This window comes from Prosopis cineraria, unplaced genomic scaffold (assembly GCF_029017545.1).
Source record: "Prosopis cineraria cultivar Desert tree isolate PC_DT_omini unplaced genomic scaffold, ASM2901754v1 PC825, whole genome shotgun sequence".
NCBI classification, from domain to species: domain Eukaryota; kingdom Viridiplantae; phylum Streptophyta; class Magnoliopsida; order Fabales; family Fabaceae; genus Prosopis; species Prosopis cineraria.
Window position 1 is genome coordinate 29934 of NW_026556150.1, and position 6692 is coordinate 36625.

General features: G+C 31.3%; 1 long non-coding RNA gene across 3 annotated transcripts; it reads right to left on the reverse strand.

The window, feature by feature from the left end:
* Positions 1 to 208: 208 nt before the first annotated feature.
* Positions 209 to 5092, reverse strand: LOC129298479 (uncharacterized). Of its 3 annotated transcripts, XR_008590362.1 has the most exons (4): positions 4800 to 5092; positions 3751 to 3984; positions 3470 to 3644; positions 209 to 2462 (listed from the first exon to the last, which is right to left on the reverse strand). It is a non-coding gene; the product is annotated as an uncharacterized LOC129298479 (long non-coding RNA). The 3 variants fall into 3 exon arrangements; XR_008590363.1 differs by lacking the exon at positions 209 to 2462 and having other exon boundaries at positions 3290 to 3644; positions 3751 to 3952; XR_008590361.1 differs by lacking the exon at positions 209 to 2462 and having other exon boundaries at positions 3290 to 3644.
* Between the last annotated feature and the right edge of the window lie 1600 nt (positions 5093 to 6692).

The window sequence follows — 6692 nt, forward strand, 5'->3', positions numbered from 1 at the left end:
ACCTACTGTTTAATACCTAGTTAGTGCAAAATACTTCCATATCCAAAGACATCTCAAATTTAAAGTAGCAAAAGGAACACCTCAAGAATAGAGAAGAAAAAATTTCCATATGAAAATAAAATAAATCAACTCCTGACATTAAAAAATGAACAAACTCCCTAAAAAACCTAAAAAAAAAAAAAAACTTACATTAAAATGTGCATCCAAGTTAGCTTGCCCTTCAATGATACCAATCGGTTCTTACATAGGCTCAGGTTAGCTTGTTCACTGAAGAGACTCAAGCTCTTCAAAAAAAATCCATCACGAGAGAAGGGAGACATGCAACAAAAGAGGTAGAGTGGAAAGAAAAATTAATTGTTATAAATGTTAGTTAATTTAAATAAGAAAATTTCATAGCCTAAAACTTCAATTATTCCCAAAGTTAGTTCTGAACCCAGTACACAGACACATAAGCTGGAAGGCAAACAAGGAAGTAGCTAAACTAAGTAATTAAAGTGTCTTAAGTTAAAGCAATGCGTGATTTATTCCTTAACTAGGAAGAATGAACTCAAGCTTAACTCGTCCTAGGAATGTATGACTCAAATTCTTTCAACCAATAAAAATTGAGAATTTTTTGAACGTATCTTTGAAAATTACAATTTTGGCCCAAAACTTTTGACCTTAAAAATCCCAAAATCATAGCTCAGTGTTTTAAAATACTCATTTTTGTGAAGATTAAGTGACAAAAACCAACAAAAATGAGGGTGAAAAGAAGGTAAGAAATATCACTCATCAAGAAAACATTAATGAGTTCATCATGCTCAGAATGATAATTATGCCAATTCGATTCTCCATGCTCAACCTGAAATGATTCTCATGCAACTAGAATATTCAGGAATCAAACCCAGTAAACTTGGATAGGCAGATAACCACACAAAGAAAAGTGTTTACTCTCATCTCACTAGCAGTTAGGGGTAAATTTCACTCAAGTCCACTTATCTAATCATTCTATCATAGGCTTGTACATATTCTAAATCTCCACCACTTATTATCATAATGCATACATGAATCAAAAGGTCTTTCATTTGGTTGTAATGTAAAGGGTGAAAAGCGGATGTAGGAATGCAAGTGAAAAGAAAAAGGGTATAACACATAGATAACAGTTATTTCCCAAACCAATGACATGGGATCCATAAGCATAAGCTAGGTTCAAGACATGGAAAACATACAATACTAATCAACTAAGAGCAAGGTGATTCATAACTAAGCAAACAATAACTCTTATTTCTTTTCTTCTTTTTTTTTTTCTTTCTTTCTATTTTTTTCCACATTTTTTTCACATTGCCTATTGCCTTTTTTTTTTTTTCCTTCTTTTTGACAATCTTCCCTTGGCTTTTTCTCCTTGTGTTCTTTTCTTTTTGACAATTTTTTATTGGCCTTTTCTCCTTGTTTTCTTTTCTTTTCTTTTCTTTTTCTAGCTGCTGCAAAACAATCATTTCAACTTTCGCCTTCAATTCATTCACAATTTATATCGAATATTCAATACAACTCAGATTATCCACAACTTGAATACTAGACATGCAAATGGATCCCAACAATAATATAGCATAACTTGCATTCCTGGAAAGCATGAGGGAGTAAATAATGAATGGAATGAAAGAAAATAACCAATAGGTTCAAAGTGGCTAGCAAAGGATACAATCATGTTAGGTTGGCTATTTGGCTAGACTGGCTATTTTATACGAATGCCTTTATCATCTTCACAATACATATGCAAAACTGGCTATGATAAAGAATAAGAACAAGTTCTGAAGAATGAAATAGAATAAGTGGATCATTCACACTAGAAAGGAATCAATATAGGCTCAAAATAACCTTCCATATGGGCTATGTTATCCCCTAGCTCAAGCAAACCAAGTAGAACATTCTATCCTATCCTAGCTACACTTGAAACATCCAAGTCTAATGCTTCAAATCTCATTGGCAATCTTATCAAACCAAGCATCCTTGAATCAAAACAAAACTTTTATTTAATTTTCTAAAGCTTTTTCAAAAACAGAATCAGAAAAATTTTGGCCAACTCATAAAACCATGCAAAATGACTTAAAACACACTCCCCTCCCCCCCTTTCAAAAATACACTCTTAAATGTTACAGCCTTCAATCCCGACAAACTTAACTTATCAACCTAAATGAATGCAACAACTAAGAGAAAAAAAGCTTCAAAATGTCAAAAAACCTAAATGCAATCCAAACTAAATGTAATGGATTTTTTTTTTTTTTTTTTTTAGCTTTTCCCACTGGATACCTCCCCCTCACTTAGACAATTCCCAATCAGAGAAATCAACAAGCAATATGATAAGTAAGAGTGAAGGAGAGGATGCAACCTAATTTAAAGTGCTTCAAGCACTTAAAGTTGAAGGTGTGATCTCAAACAACCAAACATGCAATCCTTCAAGATATGCTCAACATCAATATCAAGATCTGTTCAAAAACATGAAACTTTGAGTATGACTATGGTAAGAGAGATTCAAAGATTCATGCCGTGAGAATTCTAAAACAAACAATAGTCACATTATTAATAAATCACCAAAATTCCTCATTCAATTCATAAAGTCGATTGACTCATAAGTGCTACCCAATCTAAGATCTAATTAATTATTAAACCTTATTTTAAGTGAATAATTTGTAAATTAAAAGAAATAAGTAATATTTTGGCAAAAAAAGAGAAAGAAATAAGTAAAATTATTATAATGAGTAGACTTAACTCCATGTAAGTATGTATGCATCCAAAGGTATAAATTAAAATTATGAAAGGACGAAGGGCAATTTTTTTTTACTGAACAGATTCTTAAGGTCAAAGGATCCAAAGAAACCTAATAAAATCAAATGCAGAATTGAAAGTCAGTATAAAATGAAAAGATATTATCAAAAGTGCATACTAGAGTGCTATTCTTAAAAAATATTACGAGACCAAGACTCATTGGCTTCCTACTGAAGTGTTTAATTTTTGTGAGGGTAAAATGAAAAATATATGAAAATTGAATTATGATGATGATATATAAATTCATTCATTTCATTGATCAACAATATACGGATTTGATGGGATTATAATTTTATTAAAAATATATATGCCTGATGGATTTGTAATGGATATGAGTGATTTTAAATAAATGACCAATAATTCACACAACAGAACAAAAAGCTAGAGTTTTTAATCAAGGCAACTTTCTTCATATCTGGTAAATAACAGTAAATACTTCATTACAAAGTTACTAAAAAATTGCTCAATATGAATAAAAATATCAAAGCTCATCTTCTTCATTGATCGAAGTGACGAGGCTTTTAACTAAAACGAGGAGACATAAAATAGGTATCTTCGTCATTGATAAAAATGTGACATTTATGTCCCACTTACTAGCACACCTCAATACACAGACATACATAAGATTGATTCTACAGAAAGGGAATAAATGGAGAAGTAGGAATACCAGATAAGGCAACCATGTCCCCTAGCAGAGAGGCCGTGAGATTTAATGTTGGAGATGAGAGTGCTGAGTGAAGAAAAAGGAGATTTAATGTTTGCAGCAGCCAAGCTAGATGCTGTCTTTGAATCTCTTCTTTCCAGCTTTACTTTCCAGGCAAGTCCTCCAAGCTTCAATATAACTAAATATATGACAGAATTAGTTATTAAATCTTTTGATATATAGGGATGTATTAATTAATTAATCAGAGAGAGTGAAAACTACGTCTATGTGCAAAGTGAACTCACAAGAACAATAGAGTCACGAGCAACAATGGCTACAATATCAGCACAGGAGATGACACCAGGGCATTCTTCGCTTGTTTTGTCCTCACTAACCTCCAAATTTTATTGTCGTCAGGTAGCATCGCCTTCACACTACTCTGTCCTCGACCTCCATTCGCCCTTGCCCTCTCCTCCTCCAAATTTAATTTTACTGACATTTTTTTCTCTATGGAGAACAAGTAATTGAGCACCGCCATGCTTGATTCAATAATCAGCAAATTATGATAGGATTAAACAAACTAGAAATAAATTTCAACATAAATCATTTTAAACCTGATTTATTTCACACACGCAAGCTGAAAATTTAATCATTTATTTAGGTGTGTGAACATTTGTCACTTTGAGTTGTGAGATTGGTTTTTCATCATCATCTTCTTTTTACTTAAATTTAGAATTTAGAGTTCAGGGCCTAATTGGATTGGGTTTTGCAGGGTGCTATGCTACAGTCCAATACGTGGAAAAGGGGAAAAGTTAGGGGACACAATTTAAGCGATTCAGAGGATCGAGTTCCATCCCTGTTCCTTTTCTCCTGAGAACAAATCGAAAAATAATAAATCTGTCAAGTGTCAAAAAAATCAGGCCTCCTCTAGAAACTAAAGAAAAGAATGGGACTAGAGTGCAAGTTGCACCCGGGTCTCTTTTTTGCCAGAACGTAATAGTTGAAGGTTCTGGAATCCCACAATATGACCTCCTCACTCGAAGGCGAGAGGCCGATATTCCACATGCCCTCTCAATAAGCCTGCTTTCTTCTTGGTAATTGGCACATAATAATGTTGGTTCAAGCAAATACATTGTTACACATTCAAAGTTTTTTGTGGATTAAAAAAAATCAAACTTGAGTGTTGAGAAGCAGTACAAGAAAGAAGGCTGGGACCTGGAGGGGTCGAGAAAAAAAGAGAGAGAGAATCTGATAATACATTTACTTCATAGAACAGATTGTGGAGTTTGTTCAATATTTAAAAAGATTTCACCCAAATCAAAAGAAACCCACATGGGAAAATTGAAACCCTTACCGGAGCAATCTGAAGGAGGGACCCGGGACGAGCAAACAAAAAAGGAGTCCTCCATTGAGGAGCATGGTAGCTATGAAAACCCCAGCGTGTAAGATTACAAAGACTGAAACGATCCGAGCGTCGCCCCTGTGCCAGAGAGCCAGATTTGAAAAGGGAATCCTCCATTCTTGGTGATCATCGGTTAGAAACAAAAAGCAATCTGGAGGAGGGAACCGGGACGAGCGAATTAGCGAAGCGAGGTCGCAGGAGAAAAAGAAAATAAGGCGGTGGCATTCTTGAGAGAGCGGTAGGGAGTGAGGGGGAAGTGAGGAGTCGACAAATGAGGCGGTGGGTATTCTAGTATTCTTGAATCTTCATAGACGTTGGTATCCCGAAGTTTGAAATAAGTTTAATTAGTTTTAATTAGGATAGTAAATATTTATTAAATATTAATGTGAGTAAATAAGATTAATATTTGACAGTTGGGGGGGGGGGGGCTCAGTTTAAAAACCTGAACGTAAAATATAAATGTAAAAGAAAAGTGATCATGTTTCGACTAAGAAGAGATGCTATACTTGTTATTATCATTATTATTATTATTATTTTATTTTTATTATCATTAAAATCTTGAATAGTTTTCGTTGTTGTTTTGTTCTATATAATATTTTTGTCTTGTTAATTAAAAGTAACTAGTTAAATTTACTTTTTACCTTTTGATTAGTAATGAATTTTTTATTTATAGTTATACGTGATAAATAATATCTCTTTATACCTCCATTTATAAAATACAATGACATCCAACCAATTATGTTAAAATTATATTACTTTTTATTGATAAATGATTGTTGTTTAGTTATTATCTTAAAAAAAGATATTTTATTATTTTGAAAACCGTATAGCTCTTTTTATTTTTTGTAAAAGAACCATGAGATAATTAAAAAACATTTGTAAAATTATAGAAATATATGAAAATATCATAAAATTTTAAAATAGATAATAAAAAATTTGTAAAATTATAAAAATATTAAAAATATCATAAAATTTTAAAAATAATAAAATAATAGATTCTTTTAACAAAAGAAATCACAAAGATATCATCAAATGTGGGGTATTTATATGAATATTTGAAAAATGATTTTAAAAAATAAGTAATATATTAAATATTTATATAACTAATTAAATGAAATAAGCACTCTGGACGTTACTTATATAATTTCCTCAATAAAAAACTAGAAAAAGAATCTAAACATTAGTTAATGATTTATTACTGGCAGTTTGTTGTAAATTTAATTTATAGTAGTATCATTATTAATTAGATCGATTGATTTATTGATTTTAACTTTTTTTTTTCACTAACGGGATTTTTTAGTTAAATGTTTGATTGATCACCAAAAAAATTGATTGATTCATAAGGATGCTCCCATATTTTTTGCCAATGATTTCCTTAATAAATCTAAACATTAGATAATTAATTTAATTTTTATTTTGTCATTTGTTATAAATTAAATTTGTTAAACTTAGAATTATAAATTTAGCATTATACCTCATGAATTTAATACTTATAACTAGCCGTTTGTATTTTTTTTTTTTGGGCATTCTAGCTGTTTGTAATTTATTAATAAAAGAAGCAGAACTAAATCTATCTATATTGTAACGTATAATGATGTATATTTACATTAATACCCTCACCCTTTATCTATCTATATTGTAAAGTATAATGATATATATTTACATTAACACCCTCACCCTTTATATCTTAAGTGCGGTCGGTTCATCGCTGTAGACATGCAGTGAACAATATATTTTCCATGATATCCTTAAAAGCTAATTTCCAAAATGAAATCAGGAAAAAAAATAACAAAATATCTGAGGAAAAAAAGGGCGAAGGAATTGTTTACCAAAAAAAAATCATGA